A 15,989-nucleotide genomic window follows, 5' to 3' on the forward strand; every position below is an offset into this window, starting at 1 on the left:
CAGGAGCCTCCTTTGTGGAACCCGAGAAGAGGAGGATCTGGGCCATTCTTTGCAAAACCTCTGCACAGAGCAGATAAGTATGACGTTTATTTTAATGAAAAAAAAAAAATGAAAGCTTTACAATCACTTTAAGGCTACGTTCACATGTGGGCGTAGCGGATCACTTGTAGAATCATCGCGATTCTGCCCGCGATCCGGAATCATTGCAAATCGCGGGACGCCTGTGCGATGCCCGTGATTTGCAATGGCACCCCAAACGCTGTGCGATGTTACCGCGATTTCCGCCTGCCAAATCGCAGTAACATCGTGCAAACAGAATCGCATGACGCCCAAAAAGGTACAGGAGCTTCTTTTGTGCATCATGCGTCCCGCGATTCTGTTTGCGCGATGTTACCACGATTCGGCAGGCGGAAATCGCGGCAACATCGCACAGCATTTGGGGTGCCATTGCAAATCACGGGCATCGCACAGGCGTCCCGCGATTTGCAATGATTACGGATCGCGGGCAGGATCGCAGTGATTCTGCCCGTGATCCGCTACGCCCACATGTGAACGTAGCCTAAGTGGTTAAAAAATAAAATACGCAAAATAGGCCTTTTTATGGTTGCTAGTCCCGCAGCTGTTCAGTCTTTTCTGTCTTGTAGAAGAAAGCTGCCAGCAGGATCTTTAGCATCTGTTTGATGCCTGGTGCCCGCTGCAGCAATGTGCTTCTACCTGTAGCTCCAAAAGAGAGGGAAGATGTGGAAATTGGGTGGTGGGGCATCCAGGTAGAAGTATCCCTTTTTTGGTGTTTCATTTTTTTTTAAATTGGTCTTGGGGTCTCTTTAGGCATTCCAGTGATATTGATGATTTCAAGGGTAGTTGTAGTCTGCAGACCCTTTAACTATATGATTGCTAGTAATCAATAGCCATCAAATTCCTGCAACCATTAAATTCAAAAGACATTGAAAAGACTGAAGTATAAAGCTTGTCAAATTCACAGGTCCTTTATATAGGATTTCTGTTGTGTGAATAGAAACGTACCCGCATTGTGTGTACGGCCCTGCGTAGAACTCCGCATTGTGATGAGGGTGACCCTTGGCTTCCAAAGGCAGGAAGCAGACTGGTTTCCTATAATTCCACATTCTCAACCGACTGTCATGTCTGCAGACGTGATTATTCATCTCATAATGAAATCCTTCACTGGTTTCTCATTGAAAGAAACTTGGAGTAAAAATAGTGGCCACGGCTATTTATAAAGAATCTTTCATTCTTAATGACTGAGTGGGAGACTCGTGTCTTTGAAGCCGGTGGTCGGAAAGAAAACTCTCAGAAATTGAAGCTTCTTAAACACAGAGAGCTCTTGGAATTATGACTGTGGCATATCCACTTAAAGAGCACCTGTTAGTAGTAAACTGAGTGCAATGACCGAGGGAAAACCTGTACCTATTACCACTGTGTCCAGACCTTAATTTCATTATCCCATAATTATTGAGACCCTTTGGATACTTGGATCCTGGAATTTGTCCAGCCTTGTGCTATGAGGTTAGGTTATGGGTGTTGGGTGTGGGAGGGGAAAGCTGTTTGCAGGGAGAAAGAACTACAGACTTGTTTTTTTTTTTTTAAGCACTTTATTGCCACCCCCCCATTTCTGAAATTATATAGGTGTTGCCCTCAGACTATTGCCACGTACACACGATCAGATAATCGGACGACTTCTCGTTCGCACTTTGTTGCATGATACTAGTATCGAATTCAACAATGCGTACAAAATGTATGATTTTTTTTTTTTTTCATATGATTCTGGAAAGCTTCCTGGTTGCGTAGCTACGTATCGGATAGTGCAAAACAAAAACAATGGCGGCCAGGCTTTTTCAGGTTATTTTCGTGTTTCTGATCATGCTCGGTCTTTGTCTATCGATGTACTGATTAAAGCGGAGTTCCGGCTTCAAAATCGAAAAAATCGATTTTGGGGCATCCGCTTGCTGAGGGCCACCTGAAAAAGAAATGGATGCTCCCAATTTTTTTGGTCACTTAACCTTGATATTGAAGAAAATCTACTCACTTTCCGTCCACTTCCTCCCTCTGCGGCCGCGGCCCACACTGTCTCTTCCGGTTTTTGCGATGACTCCTGGGAGCTGCCAGGAATCAATGCGCCTGCATCGGCCCCGCTCGTCCCTTCTGGTGCAAGTGCAGCATTCCCTGCTAAACAGCTTCTGGGCAGAAGCTGTGCAGGGATGCCGCGCCTGCACCGGAAGGGACGAGCGGGGCCGAGGTGCAGTGCATTGTGGGACTCCGATGTCACGGAAGAGGACATGAAGAGGGACGCTGCGGCTTCAGCTGCCCACACCTGAGATGGCAGCGCTGGAGAAGAACTTTTCAAGGTAAGTATTTCTTCTTACAGATAAGTGCGACCCGGGACAGTTCAGAGGCTATCCATTGTGTAATGTACTAGCCCTGACTGTCCCGGGGGTATTTGTATCTAAATTCGACCCCCAAGGCCGGAACTCTGCTTTAAACGATTGTCTTTCCCTAGGCTATCATACGACACAATTTGTCGTATTTGTCCCTTTTGGATTTTGTTGGACGAAATGTTGTGATCGACTGTTGAAAGCTGTGTACAACGATCAGATTATCGTGTGATCAATTCGAAAGGTTTTTTTTTTTCTGGACGTTCTGATCGTGTGTATGAGGCATAAGGCTCCGTTCACACATGCTGCGACCACAGTTCACAGCATGGGTCCTGGTGCGTCCCTGTTCACCAATTCAGGTGCAAATCGGGTCTGAATCGGACCAGAAGACGCACAGGACCCTTTTTCAATGCAGACCACGGTTGCCCTGGAGCGGTGAGAACTGGCTTCATTGAGAGCCGGTCACACTCTCCTGTCATGCAAATTTGATGTGGGTAAGCCCACATCCAATGTGCATATGTGTGAACAGGGCCCAATGTGGCCCTTCTTTGATCCCTAGCTGGTGACTGGTGAGCTGGTTGTCCTCTCAACCAATACGTTGCTGGATTCCATGTGGAGATCGCAATATGTTTCAACCCTTGGCAATTTGGTGATATTTTTGGCCATTTGTAGGTTAACCTGGATAGAATTTAGGGTCTCCGTTCATGCTTCCACAGACCTATTCGGTGGATCCCACTGTGGGTGAAGGCTAGATGTGAGTCTGTCCTGTACAAACTGAAAGCCATAAGAAATATCCCAGTCAATGCACACCATGCAAAGTTGTCCATCGTAAGAGTAATAGTAGCCTCAGCTGACTCTGAGCCATGCCCCCAACACTTTTGGCCCGATCCTGGGGCTTAGCCATGGAGATCCATGACTAAGCCCCAGGGGCAGGCCAAAACACATGGGGAGGGGGGGGGGGCATGGCTCCGATGGAGTTGGCTCAGGCTGCCATTACTCTTAGGCCTCTTTCACACATGCTGTCCGTTTATCTGTTTTTCATCCATCCGTCGACGGATGAAAAACGGACATCAATGCATCTCTGTGTAAACGGACGCGGTTTAGCTGGACAAATTACCTAATTCTTGCTTATGTGAGAATTGTGGGAGTGGGTACCTGTCAAAAATAGTTCTTGCTCCCCATTAAAAAAAAATAAATAAAATGCTTAAGATGGTTTAGGGTTTTTTGGGGGTGAAGGAGGTTAAGTGGCGCTTTCACTTTTAAGTGAAGGTCCACTCATATCTAACAAGCCCTCACACACTCCGTTTCACCATGCGAACACCCCATTCTTTTGAAGATGAGAGCTAAACCTGTGTAAGCGCCAGGTTCTAAAGCAGAGGTCTCCAAACTGTGGCCGGAAGGCTGGATGTGGCCCTTTGCTAGCCTTTTTTTCTGGCCCTTGGGGGCACTACTTCTGCTAATGATATGGGGCACTATTTCTCCCACTGACACCAACAATGTGGGACTATTACTCCCACTAATACAAACCCTGAGGTTATGTCTGTCACTGGTGCTGGGCCCAGGACATTTCATACCCTCACTGGCCACAATCCAGCCCTCTCAAAGTCTGAAGGACCGTAAACTAGCCCTTTGTTTGAAAAGTTTGAGACCCCTGTCCCAAAGCATTTGAGCTTACATGGGGTTGATGACCTCATCCTGGCAGCACTGCATCCTGGGTCACATGCTTCCCATACTGGAAGTATGGGAATGGTGGTGGCGGTGGGGGGTTAATGTTTAAGTGCCTAAATGAACAAGGGGACAGACTCTTAAAAAGGTTGAGTCAACAGTCTCGGCTAAGTTCACACAAGCAGAAAAAGGGCAGTGAAAACAGGTGGTTGATCCAGGTTTTTACCACCACCGACCTTCAAATTAACATGACATCCTCTCAGATCTGTACTAATTGCCGCAGGAGCTATGCTCTGTTGTGCGGCAACTTTTAACTTGGCGTGTCATGTTTGGCATGTGGGGCTGCTTGCCTAATGTGCCTATTGAAGTCAACAGGACCACACTGCAGCCACATGCTAATGCTTGGCATGTGGTGCTGGCGTGATGGTTCAATGTAAAATCCCCCTTTTGGAGGAGGGGGAGACTCCAAATTCAAGCTACCTAGTCAATGTTTGGTGTCTAAACTCACAATTTTAAAATGTATCGGTTCATTGAGAAGACAGTGTGATTTGTGAAAATGACACATTGTAAACCTGAGGAAAGGAAGGCATTTGTCTTCAATGACCAGGAATAACAGGTTGGACCACCATTTGCTTCTGGAGGTAGTGATTTGTCTTTCTCAGACCCGGCATAGGGGCCTGCTTTGTGTTCAAACAGGATCTGCCGTCTTGTTTGCAGGAAATAGAGAGAGCAGCTTATGTCACCAAATGGCATCAGTCGAGTGACAGAAACTGTTCCTCAGGATGTCTGCGTCAAGGGGAATTTCAGCCATTCAGTGATCTTTTCTAGAAATTGCAATGGTGATCTGTCACTTGATACCATCCTACAGATCGGCCTTTTAAGGATTGCGGCTTTGTGTCAATTATCTGAAATATGCGCGACCTTAGGCAAATTTTATTTTTTCATGTTTTCATTGCAACATCCTGTTTTTGGCCTCTATTAAAGTGAACCTTTCAGTAACTGCATGAATAAATTCCTGACACTCCACTATACACAGCAACAGTATCCTTGTTCAGAAAAGCTCGATTTTTTTTATCATTAAAATGCCATCTTTTAGCTCTATATAGTGACATTGCCTAGCCACTTGAAGACCAGGCCTTTTTCTGACACTTGTAAACATGTAAAAATCAGTATTTTTACTAGAAAATTAGTTAGAACCCCAATACAGTTTAAATTATTATTATTATTATTATTATTTTTTAAGTGGAGGCCCTAGAGCAGCGGTTCACGACCCCTTTTGGGGGTCAAACGACCCTTTCACAGGGGTTGCCTTAGACCGTTGGAAAACACATTTCCGATAGTCTTAGGCAGGGAATGCATCGGCACCTGAATGTTCGCGGCAGGCCCAACAGGTACACTGCACATTTGCCGCTGCCGCTCGGGAAAGCCCTACACACTCTGCTATTCTTGGACAGACGGGGTATGCCCGGTGACGTGTTGGTGCCGGGCGACGCCATTTTTAAATGCAAGGCGCCTCTGCATCTCCTGCACCACGGCTGCATCTCCTGCACCACGCCCGCGGCCCCTGCATCTCCTGCACTGTGGCCCCTGCATCTCCTGCACTGTGGCCCCTGCATCTCCTGCACTGTGGCCCCTGCATCTCCTGCACTGTGGCCCCTGCATCTCCTGCACTGTGGCCCCTGCATCTCCTGCACCGTGGCCCCTGCATCTCCTGCACCGTGGCCCCTGCATCTCCTGCACCGTGGCCCCTGCATCTCCTGCACCGTGGCCCCTGCATCTCCTGCATCTCCTGTACCGTGGCCCCGAAGCCCGTGGGAAAGGACCCTAAGGCCTCTTTCACACGGCCGCTCTGGTTTTTTAGTCCGCGGCCCCTGCATCTCCTGCACCGTGGCCGCGGCCCCTGCATCTCCTGTACCGTGGCCCCGAAGCCCGTGGGAAAGGACCCTAAGGCCTCTTTCACACGGCCGCTCTGCTTTTTTTTTTTTTTTTTTTTCCGGACACGGATGACACTTGTCAATCGGTCCGTATGTCCGCATATCATCCCATCCGTTTGCAGATGATATACGGACTTAATGTTAGTCTGTGGGGATTGCGGATATCAGCGGATGACATCCGATTTTGCATCGGTTCCGTGTTTTTAACAGAGGAAAAATAGGGCTCTGTTCCATTCCAAAAAACGGAACAGAACTGAAAAGACAAAAATCGGATGTCAGCAGATGGTCATGGACTACTTTATGGGTCTGAGATCGGTTCCATTCTGACCGTTGATAAAGGCGATTGACCAAAACGCGTCTGGTCATCTGTGGAAATCTCAGCTACCTTCAGTCCCAAAGAGGTAACATATGGCCACTCATGTTGTTCTTAACGTGTTGTTTGTTCATGTTTGTTCTTTTTGAAAAATTTACTTTCACTAATTGATTTGTATAATAATACATTTATTAAAACTAGTCACTAATCAAGGTCTGGTTATTGCCACTAAAGTCCTATGCCCTAGGGCAGTGGTGGCGATCCTTGGCACCCCAGATGTTTTGGAACTACTTTACCCATGATGCTCATGCATTCTGCAGTCTAGTGAAGCATCATGGGAAATGTAGTTCCAAAACATCTGGGGTGCCAAGGTTCGCCATCACTGCCCTAGGGGAATCTTCTTTATTGTTCCAGTATCAGGGGTCTTGGCAATACCCAGTCTAATCACTGGTTCCGAATCCACTTTTCCTTATTAAAAGAGGAAGTAAAGCGCTGCTTTTTTTTCTTTTTTTCTGACCTGAAAAGTAAAGGCATATTGTGCTAGTATCCGTCGCTTAGTAGCACATTATGTGAAACTTATCTGCAAACAAAGCCCTCGTCGCAGGTGGAGGCTGCATCCATCTTCACCCGTCTTTCCCCCCCCCCGATCCACAGGCTTCGGCTGTGTGACCGGCCGGAGCTGCGTAACGTTACTTGCACGCGGGAGCCACCAATCATGGCACAGGGCTCTGAAGAAACGGCACGAGTGCGCCGATGATGTCATGATACAGTAAATCCTAAACTGTGCAAGTTTAAGAGCCATTTACAGTACCTATGGGTAAGCCTTATTATAGGCTTACCTATAGGTACAAACAATCAGTGAAAGTTTACTTCCACGTTAAGGCCTCATGCATGCTGAATGTTTAGCCCCAGTGCATTGGATCCCTGAGTTTTGGTGCAGGCAGAAGGCACCGCCCCACTGCCTGTAGCCTGTATAAATTCAAAGTCTAAAGCTGCCATAGCTGGACAGTATATCGAGTAGTACGAATGTTTAGGGCATTATATTTCAGGGACAAATTCCCAGAGCTTAGCAGTCTGCGTTCCAGGCATTGGACCCTGAGTGTATACTGTCTCCAAAGTGGGGTACACACTAGTAGAAAATCTGGCGAAAATTCACATCCGAGGTAAAATCGTACGATTTTCGGCTAGTGTGTACACGACTTTCAGCAGCCGATGCTGACATTTTCAACGAAAGGAAAAAAAAACGGAGGGACAAACACCAACATTTTTATCATCCGTCCCCAGACTACCAATTTCCGTTTAATGTGTATGCAGTTCGTCTGCGAAAAATCGTATACGAAAGACAGCGCATGATCTGAAGTTGCTGAGGACCCGGAAGTCTAGGAACAAATGTCCCAAAAAAAAAAAAAAAAAAAACGGACGAGAAATTTTGTGAACGTTTATGGACTGTCAACTAAAAGCAGTTATGACCACTGAGCATGAGAGAGAAAAATCGGAGGATATTTCTTCTGATTTTTGTCAAGTGTGTACGGGCCTTAACATTAGTAGCGCACGATGCACCAGCCGCAGCAGCTTTCAGCCTCTCATAGGGTTTTACAGGCAGTCGCCAGTGGGGCTGGGCGGTGCCTTCTGGCCGTACCTCTCCGGGATCTCATGCACAAGAGCCAAAGACTCCGTATGCAATAATTCCCAAAGTGCTTCCCTTTGGTGCTCTTGTACCGAAGACTGGATGTTAAAAACCAGTTCATTGCTTTTAAATTTAGCCCTTGGAATAGCACAGTGGCTACGTGGCTATAATTTCTGCCTAGCAGCAACAGGGTCGTTGGTTCGAATCCCGACCACGGCACTACCTGCATGTTCTCCCTGTGCCTACATGGATTTCCTCCGAATAACTCTGGTTTCCTCCCACACTCCAGACATGCTGGTAGTTTCATTGGTTAATATGTAAATTGGCGCCTAGTATGTGTATGAATGGGAATTGGGGACCTTTTGATTTTAAGCTCCTTGAGGATAGGGACCGATGTGAATGTATCATAAATATGTAAAGCACTGCGTAAAATTGACAGCTCTCTAGAAGTACCTTAAATGTTGCAGAAAACGCAAACCCATGCATTAGACAAAGAGAATGCTGTGAGTGAGTCTGCTTTGCAGCATTCTCCTCTTTCATCCCTGGGATACGTCACAAGGAATTTTTCTGTGGAATTCCTCATATTCACTGGGTGTAAATGAAAAGCACTCAATAGCAGTGTAGAATAATGACACAAAGCGGTTTATCCCTTGCCTGTGAATGACTGCTAGAAAGGATCCTCCCTGCAGATCTGTGCAAGCCACTAATGAGAGGAGAGCGCTTTGTTTTTTGAGAATGGAGCGTTCTTGTGGGGAATAGTTTGGACGGAGAAACAACAAACATCTGCTGGGGTTTTGGGGGAGGTAATCTGATGTCTGCTTATAGGAAATGTCTTAATTTCTTCATTCTGTGTCAGGCTTGCCAGTGCAGAATGGTCTGGCCTCTGTTGCTGAATGAATTCACGTGGAAGGGTATTTTAAGGTTATGTTTTGTCCGTGTGAAATTAGATGGGGAGTTTGTTATACTTTTCAAAGGATTTGTATTTCTGTCCTTCCAGTCCTGATCTATACACAGCTCTGCCATGCACCACAGTCCTACCTGGCAGGGCAGGGCAGGAGGCCTGATTTTTGGCAAGCTGTCCCTGCAAAAGAGAGTAAATGATTGCCTCTTCGACTGCCCTTGTCACTAAACGCCACTCTGGTGAAGAGAAATCTTTCTCTGATGTCTCTTCAGAAACTGACACTTCCAAGAGTCTCCATCTCCTGGTCCTTCACTGTGTTCAACTGCTCCTCCCACTGACCTCCAGGTCAATACAGGAGACAGTAGTGACACCCAAGTCAGGGGTTACACTTCTAAGTCTTACCTATAACTGGACAGTGAACTAATTTGTCACTCTGCTCTCCGCTTCTACCAGTGTTCTTTTTTTAGGCACATGAACTGATTGGCTAATATGCTGCTTCTCCCTTTCAGCTTGGGCTCCTCTGCACAGAGACTACGAGAGACTAATATTAAAGGGATTCTAAAGCCTATATGGTTGTAACGGAACCGCAACCCACACTGTACTTGTGGACTTCCGTCAGTATACAGCTTCCTCCCAGTCGTGAACATAGATATCAGATTTTCCAGCCGCCCCCCATACAAAGCTAGCCGACAACTTAGCTTGTACTGGAATCTTCTCTTTTATTGAACAGTCACACAGAATTTATATACAACATGGGCCTCCCTCTCCTGATCAGATTACCACACACAGGTCAGGGGTTGCCTGATTACATTATCATATGCAGATGAAATTGTATACAGAAATAGAATTAACCTGAACTAACCTGAACGTGTCGCCCGTCAAACAGGTAAGCGGACGGCATGGCGGGGGCTCGTTCTAAGGTAAGTATTTCATAATTAGCTAGTATGCGATGCATACTAGCTCATTATGTTTCTCTTTCAGGTTGGAAAAAATTTTTTTAATGAGTTTAAAACCTCTTAAATAGCAGAAAGTAAAAAAAATATATATATATTTTTTTCAAACAAATGTGCGCTACTCTTGGTCAGCCTGTCATTGATTTGTATGTGAAGTACGCAAACACCTGTAATTCCCAGGCGCCAAAATCATGGCTCCTTTGTTCTCTGTTTGGCCATTGGGTGGCTTTAGATGGGCAACAGCTAATGGCTATTGATCACAAGGATTTATCTCAGCATTTTTGAAAAATCTTTTGCTTGTGACTATTGGAAGCTGCTCAATAAGGCCCTCTTCACCTCCCTACACATGTAATCAGCATACAGTCACAGGGGCTGAAGAGGAAGTGCAAAAATAAAACCCCATGTAGTAGTGAATTGATTCAGCTTGGTAGTCGGTGATTGTGGAAAAGCTGTGCCACTTTCAGTTTGGTGGAATCAGAGGGCGAGGTGACATGACCTAAAGCTGCGCTGTGTCACTTATACCAGTCTAGATGACAATCTGTTGATGTAGAATTTCTGTGTGTAGGTTTTTTTTGTGCTATTTTTAGAATTTTTTATATTTTTTTCAAACAGCCATTATTTCCTTGTGTGACCTTGTCCTTCTATACTCAATGAATATCTCCTATACATTGTAACGCTGCTTGTTTCCTGATTGCTGAAGAACTAGGATGCTATTTATGGCTAAAGTGACTACAAATGTAACACGGTAATGCCACATGAACACTGCATTCTGTGTGACGGTTTTTCTTCTACAGGAGTTTAGCAGAAGAAAATGCAGGAAAAAGGCAAGAGTTTGTTGGATCGTTTTTAGGGCACATTAATACAAAAATCTAGCCACATTTTTGGCAAAATATTAGACGAGGTTGCGCCAAGTAAATAGATACCCAACATGTCCAACCTTAAATTGGGGTGCGCCTGTGAAATGGTGACCAAATTCAGTACCCTATATTTTCTATAGGTGATGCTTCAAAAGCCCCCTATAGCAGTGATGGCGAACCTTGGCACCCCAGAAGTTTTGGAACTACATTTCCCATGATGCTCATGCACTCTGCAGTGTAGTTGAGCATCATGGGAAATGTAGTTCTAAAACATTTGGGGCGCCAAGGTTCGCCATCACTGCCCTATAGGTATCAGTTTAGTGTTACGGAGGAGGTCTTGTGCTAGAATTATTGCTCTCCCTCTGGCATGCGCGGTGATATGGAACGTGTATCGCAGGCAACGTTTTCGCGCGTAGGCGCCCCTAATGCATTTATTTGTGTTCTTATATGTTGGTTTTGGGGGGACCTAAAATTTTTTATTTTTTTGGGGGGGTATTTCTTGGGTGTAACTTTTTTTTTTTTCTTCATTACATTGGGCAGTGGTCCTCAACCCTGGTCCTCAGGGCCCACTAACAGGCCAGGTTTGCAAGATAACTGAAATAAATCCCAGGTGATATAATTTGCTGCTCAGTGATTGCAGTATTCTAGTCTGCATCTCCCCAAGGTAATACTTAAAATCTGGCCTGTTAGTGGGCCCTGAGGACCGGAGTTGAGGACCACTGACATAGGGGACAAAAAGTGCTTTTATGTGATTTTTTAAGTAACATTCTCTCTAAAAGACCCTGCATAACTCCCCTGTGCTCCACTGAATGCTTTGCAATGCAGAAGCTGCAGTCCTTGCTTTAAACCATAGGTGTTTAGTTTAACCTTTTGGCTTCTCTGGGCCACATTGAGTGTAGAGAAATTTTCTCGGGCCGCATATAAAATATATACTATAGTTAAGGTATATAAGTAATAAAACGCCGCCGCCCCCTTTCCCGCACTGCCGCCCCCCCCCCCCAGCACTAATTTAACACAACTAGAGGATGATCCCTTCCGAGGCAGCCTCTGCCTTCGGTTAGTTGTTGGAAGCCGCTGTGGCCGTGCCCCCGACTCAACTTCCTTCCTCCCCAGCAAAACAAAAATTGTCAGGGGGCCACATTGCCTCTGGTTCTGGGCCGCATGCGGCCCCCGGGCCGCAGGTTGGACATGCCTGCTTTAAAACCCTCAGTGAAGCTGAACTCCCAACAGCTAAATACACAAATAAGGGTAGTAAGTAAACCCGTAAGACTTCATTCACAACTGAGCATAGCAGAAACGTGAGACACGCTTGCGGTGCCACTATTTTCTTATTGGCATCCCAAATGTGGATAGCAATTGTATGTAGCCAAACCTGTTTGGAGCAGTGGTAAAATTTGAAACTTGAGCGTCTTTTGTGCGTTTTTTTTTTTTTACGTGTGGCAGGCAACCCATTCAAGTCAATGGGTTGTCGCACCTAAAATTGCAACCCTTAGGTCTGAGTTTGTTTGGGCCTCATGTTTGTACAGTATGGCAGATTTACCCAGCAAATCGATCCTCTGTCACAGTATGGTCTATGCTCCTCTTCCATATTCACCTATTCTTCTTGTGGATTCAGAGTATTTAGCCATCTTGATTACCCAGAGTGGGATGACATGACACCTTTGCATACCTCGTCCTAGCACAGAAAACCCCCTTTCTATTCAGGGACTTGCACATGGACTGTAAATCCCCCCCTTGTGCATACCCACCTTAGCACCAAGCTGACCTGTATCCGGGTTCACCTAGGATACATGTCCCAACCTTGTATTGCAGCTAACACCTTAAAGCACTACCTATGAGCGCCATACTGCCTACCTTTTCTTACCTAGCACAGAATTAGGCTGAGATTGGACACTGAGCTGTGCATGTGTGACTCTGTGTACACCTGGAAAAACGCTGACAGACCGGGAGACGTATTTACTAGAGGAAAGACCTACAGAGACCTGTCAGCGTGTGGTATTTTTATTTTTTTATTTTTTTGTCGTGGGAACTATTTTACCTAGCAATAAGTAAGCACAAGAGTGTGAAATGCGTTTACCGAGCACCTTTGGACTGTCATGTGTTTTTTTTTTTTTTTTTTCTTCTCTATGGATTTACAATAAAGCCTTTTTGAACATACAGTAAACCCCCCTCCATTGCGGGGGTTACGTTCCGGACCCAGCCGCGAAAAGTGAAAATCCGCGAAATTGAAAAACCCTATTAAAATGCATTGTAGGCATGTTTTTTTTACTGTCACTGTACGTGTAAAAGCATTTTAAGGTCTTTAAACACACTTTTAAAACAATAGAAACTCATTTAAACACATAAACGATACTGAGAGACATAGCAAGAGCTATGGAAAAACAAAAATATTTCATTTTTAATGATTTATATAGTAAAATAACAATAAAACAAAAAAAAACGCGATATACCGGGACCGCAAAAACTGAACCGCGATGGAGCGGGGGTTTACTGTACTTTCTGAATGTGCCGCCACCACTTTTTCTCTGAAATATTTTACCGAACGAAATCCTGATACATGCAATAATTCCGTTCAACTAAGCGAATGCCCCCCCCAGTATGATTATTTGCAGCAGAGCCTGATTGGAGCAGAGCGCTTCTAATCCCTTTACTGGTCAGGGATGCTTGTAAAATTGGAGGCTTAAGCCGGGCCATAGATGGTTTGAATCTCTGGCCGAGATTTGAATCGTGTATTGACATGCTGAAAGTACCCCACATCCCCCACCTGCACATATCTCCCTCATCTGCCCATGTCACCCCCCCCCCACCCCAAAAATAAAAGTTTCCATCCAGCTCACCTACCCTGGCCTGGCTCTTGTACCTCCCAGAAGTGTAGGCAGCTCCTCCTCGCTCTCTGATTTGCAGGGAGATCATTGGTCAGCACCTGGGCACAGATGGAGATCACAGTGCAGCTTACCCCATGATTCCCCATCCCACACTTCACCTACATCTTCCTTGACGTGAAGGCAGGCAACGATGTGTGGGAGCCGCCAAGAGGAAACCTGTCCTTGTAAATATAGAAGACTTCTGCATTTACAATTGAGAGTGGAGAGTGTAGGGCGAGATCCAGAGGTGGCAGAATGGAGTTCGCCATGTTCCAGGTGAAAGCCCTTGGTGCAAGGGTCACGAGAAATGGCTTGACGTGTCCGATTCGGCCCATGGGCCTTGTGTTTGACACGTGCACTAGTATGTCTGCAGTAACATTACATTTACTGAATATCATGTATAACCCTTAAGGCCTCTTACACACGATACTCCTGTTTGACCATCTCCTTTTTCAGTTGTAAATTTCAGGTGTATTTGTCTTTTTGAAATTCGCTCATTCGCGTGCCCTTTCACGTATATGCGTTCACGCAAATGTATTCTCGTGTTCTTGTAGAATATGCAAATTAGCATTTCTCTTACGTCCTCCGACAGTCGCCGCCGCCTCTAAGTCATCACTGTTGGGTATTGACTTCCGCTCCGCAGGAGTAGAGACTGTCGGAGGACTCAGAGAAGGAATTTTACAGGTAAGATTTTACAAAAATTCTGTTTTTTCAGATCAACATTATGTTCGTATGCGTTCATTTGTTCGCAATTGTGCGTATTTGCGTGCATTAGGTGTAAATTACTGGCCGAAAATGCAGATTTTTATTTTTACTGAAGGATGCATAGGCCCATTACAATGAATAAAAAAAATCAAAATATTGCGCTAGTACAAAAAAGAAAATTATGATAAATCCAAGTCCAAAGAACAAATCTTGAGCTGCTATCACCACATCCTATTGGTAGAGGATAATACAATATATTCAAATAAACAGCAGCGCTCAAAGTATATTGATTCAAAAATAGTCCTCCAGTGGGATATGACAGACACTGTGGGAAGAAATCGATGGATCCACCACCAAGGGAACCAAACATGCAGCCTCTTACCAGATGCGAGTGAATTATACAGCCATCAGCATAAACCTGTTTCTATCGCCTGGTCAATGGATCCAATAGTATCAGCCACATCAGCACAAATCTCAAAGCATGTTCCAAGAGAAATGAAAGGGCATTAATTGAGCTGATATCTTTCCAAATGTTTATTAAAACCAGTAAAATCTACAAACCGGGTACTCCAACTTTCTCTTGTACTATGGGCATTAAAAATGGCAAAGGTGTGGTGTAAACTTGTTTCCAACTGAGAAAATGGCAGACCTCCAACAGTGTACAACACCAGCGTCATGTGGCTAAGCTCCTCCCGACGCGTTTCGTCATAACTGACATCAGTGGCCAAAATACTTTGAGTGCTGCTGTTTATTTGAATACATTACAATGAATGGGCTGTATTTTAGAAAAAAAAGGCTGTACTGAGCTTCTTTTAATCTGCAGTGTTCAAGAGGCCTAAGCCTGGTACACAGTGGTAGTTTTTTTTTTTTTTTTTTTTTCAAATCAGCGGGCTGAATGAAAAAAAAAAAAAAAAAAACTGAAGAGCTCAGGAGGAGCTGCTTTACTAATAATCTGATGTTTGTACAGCAATCTCCCCCACTGAGCTATTGTGTTCTGACAAGGGGACGCCTTCCAACCACCATTGGTGGATACCGATCGACAGACCTTTTTATGGTCATGCCTCTTTTTTGGACCGGCTGTAGTACAGAAGGGCTAAATGTCGGCTGACATAGGGTCTCACTAGCGCCCCCTTTTATCTATTATGTTGACCATCACTGCTCTAAGATGTGAAGTTGTTAGCAGGTCATTGAACCCACTTCAACCTCTCTACATTTTATTATGAAATCTAGTCAGTGAAATGACATTCATCACATACCTAAGACAGGCCGTATATCATAAAATAAAGCAAACAATTTTCTGGAATTATACCGCTTTATAGAGCTATAATCAGTGATTTGTTTTCGTTATCATGCAAATGAAGAGCTGTAATTACCTGACTGTCAGTTATACTGAATGCAGCGACGTGATTTGGAAACTCGCATGACAAAAGAGAGAGACAGACATAAAATTACAAAGACAGCATAAAGTACACAGAGCAGGTGTGAACACAATAGTATTGCTATAAAGACAAACTGATCTAAAAAACCCGAGACAAGGGTAAGAACAGGATGGGAGAATGAACATCTTTGATTACAGTTATACCGGATTAAAGTGGTATTAAATTAAAAACCCGAAAAATGTAATCTACTGCAGTTTACCAATCAGTGGTGGCTGCAATATTATTTTTTTTTAAAGCTTTTCCCCCTCTGTTTTCACCTGATGATCTGGCCAGTAATACACCTCCTATATTAGAGTGCATCCACTCTGGATGAAGGAGCACAGCAAGCAGCAGCACTGACA

This window comes from Pelophylax lessonae (assembly GCF_965119305.1).
Source record: "Pelophylax lessonae genome assembly, chromosome: 10".
NCBI classification, from domain to species: Eukaryota; Metazoa; Chordata; class Amphibia; order Anura; family Ranidae; genus Pelophylax; species Pelophylax lessonae.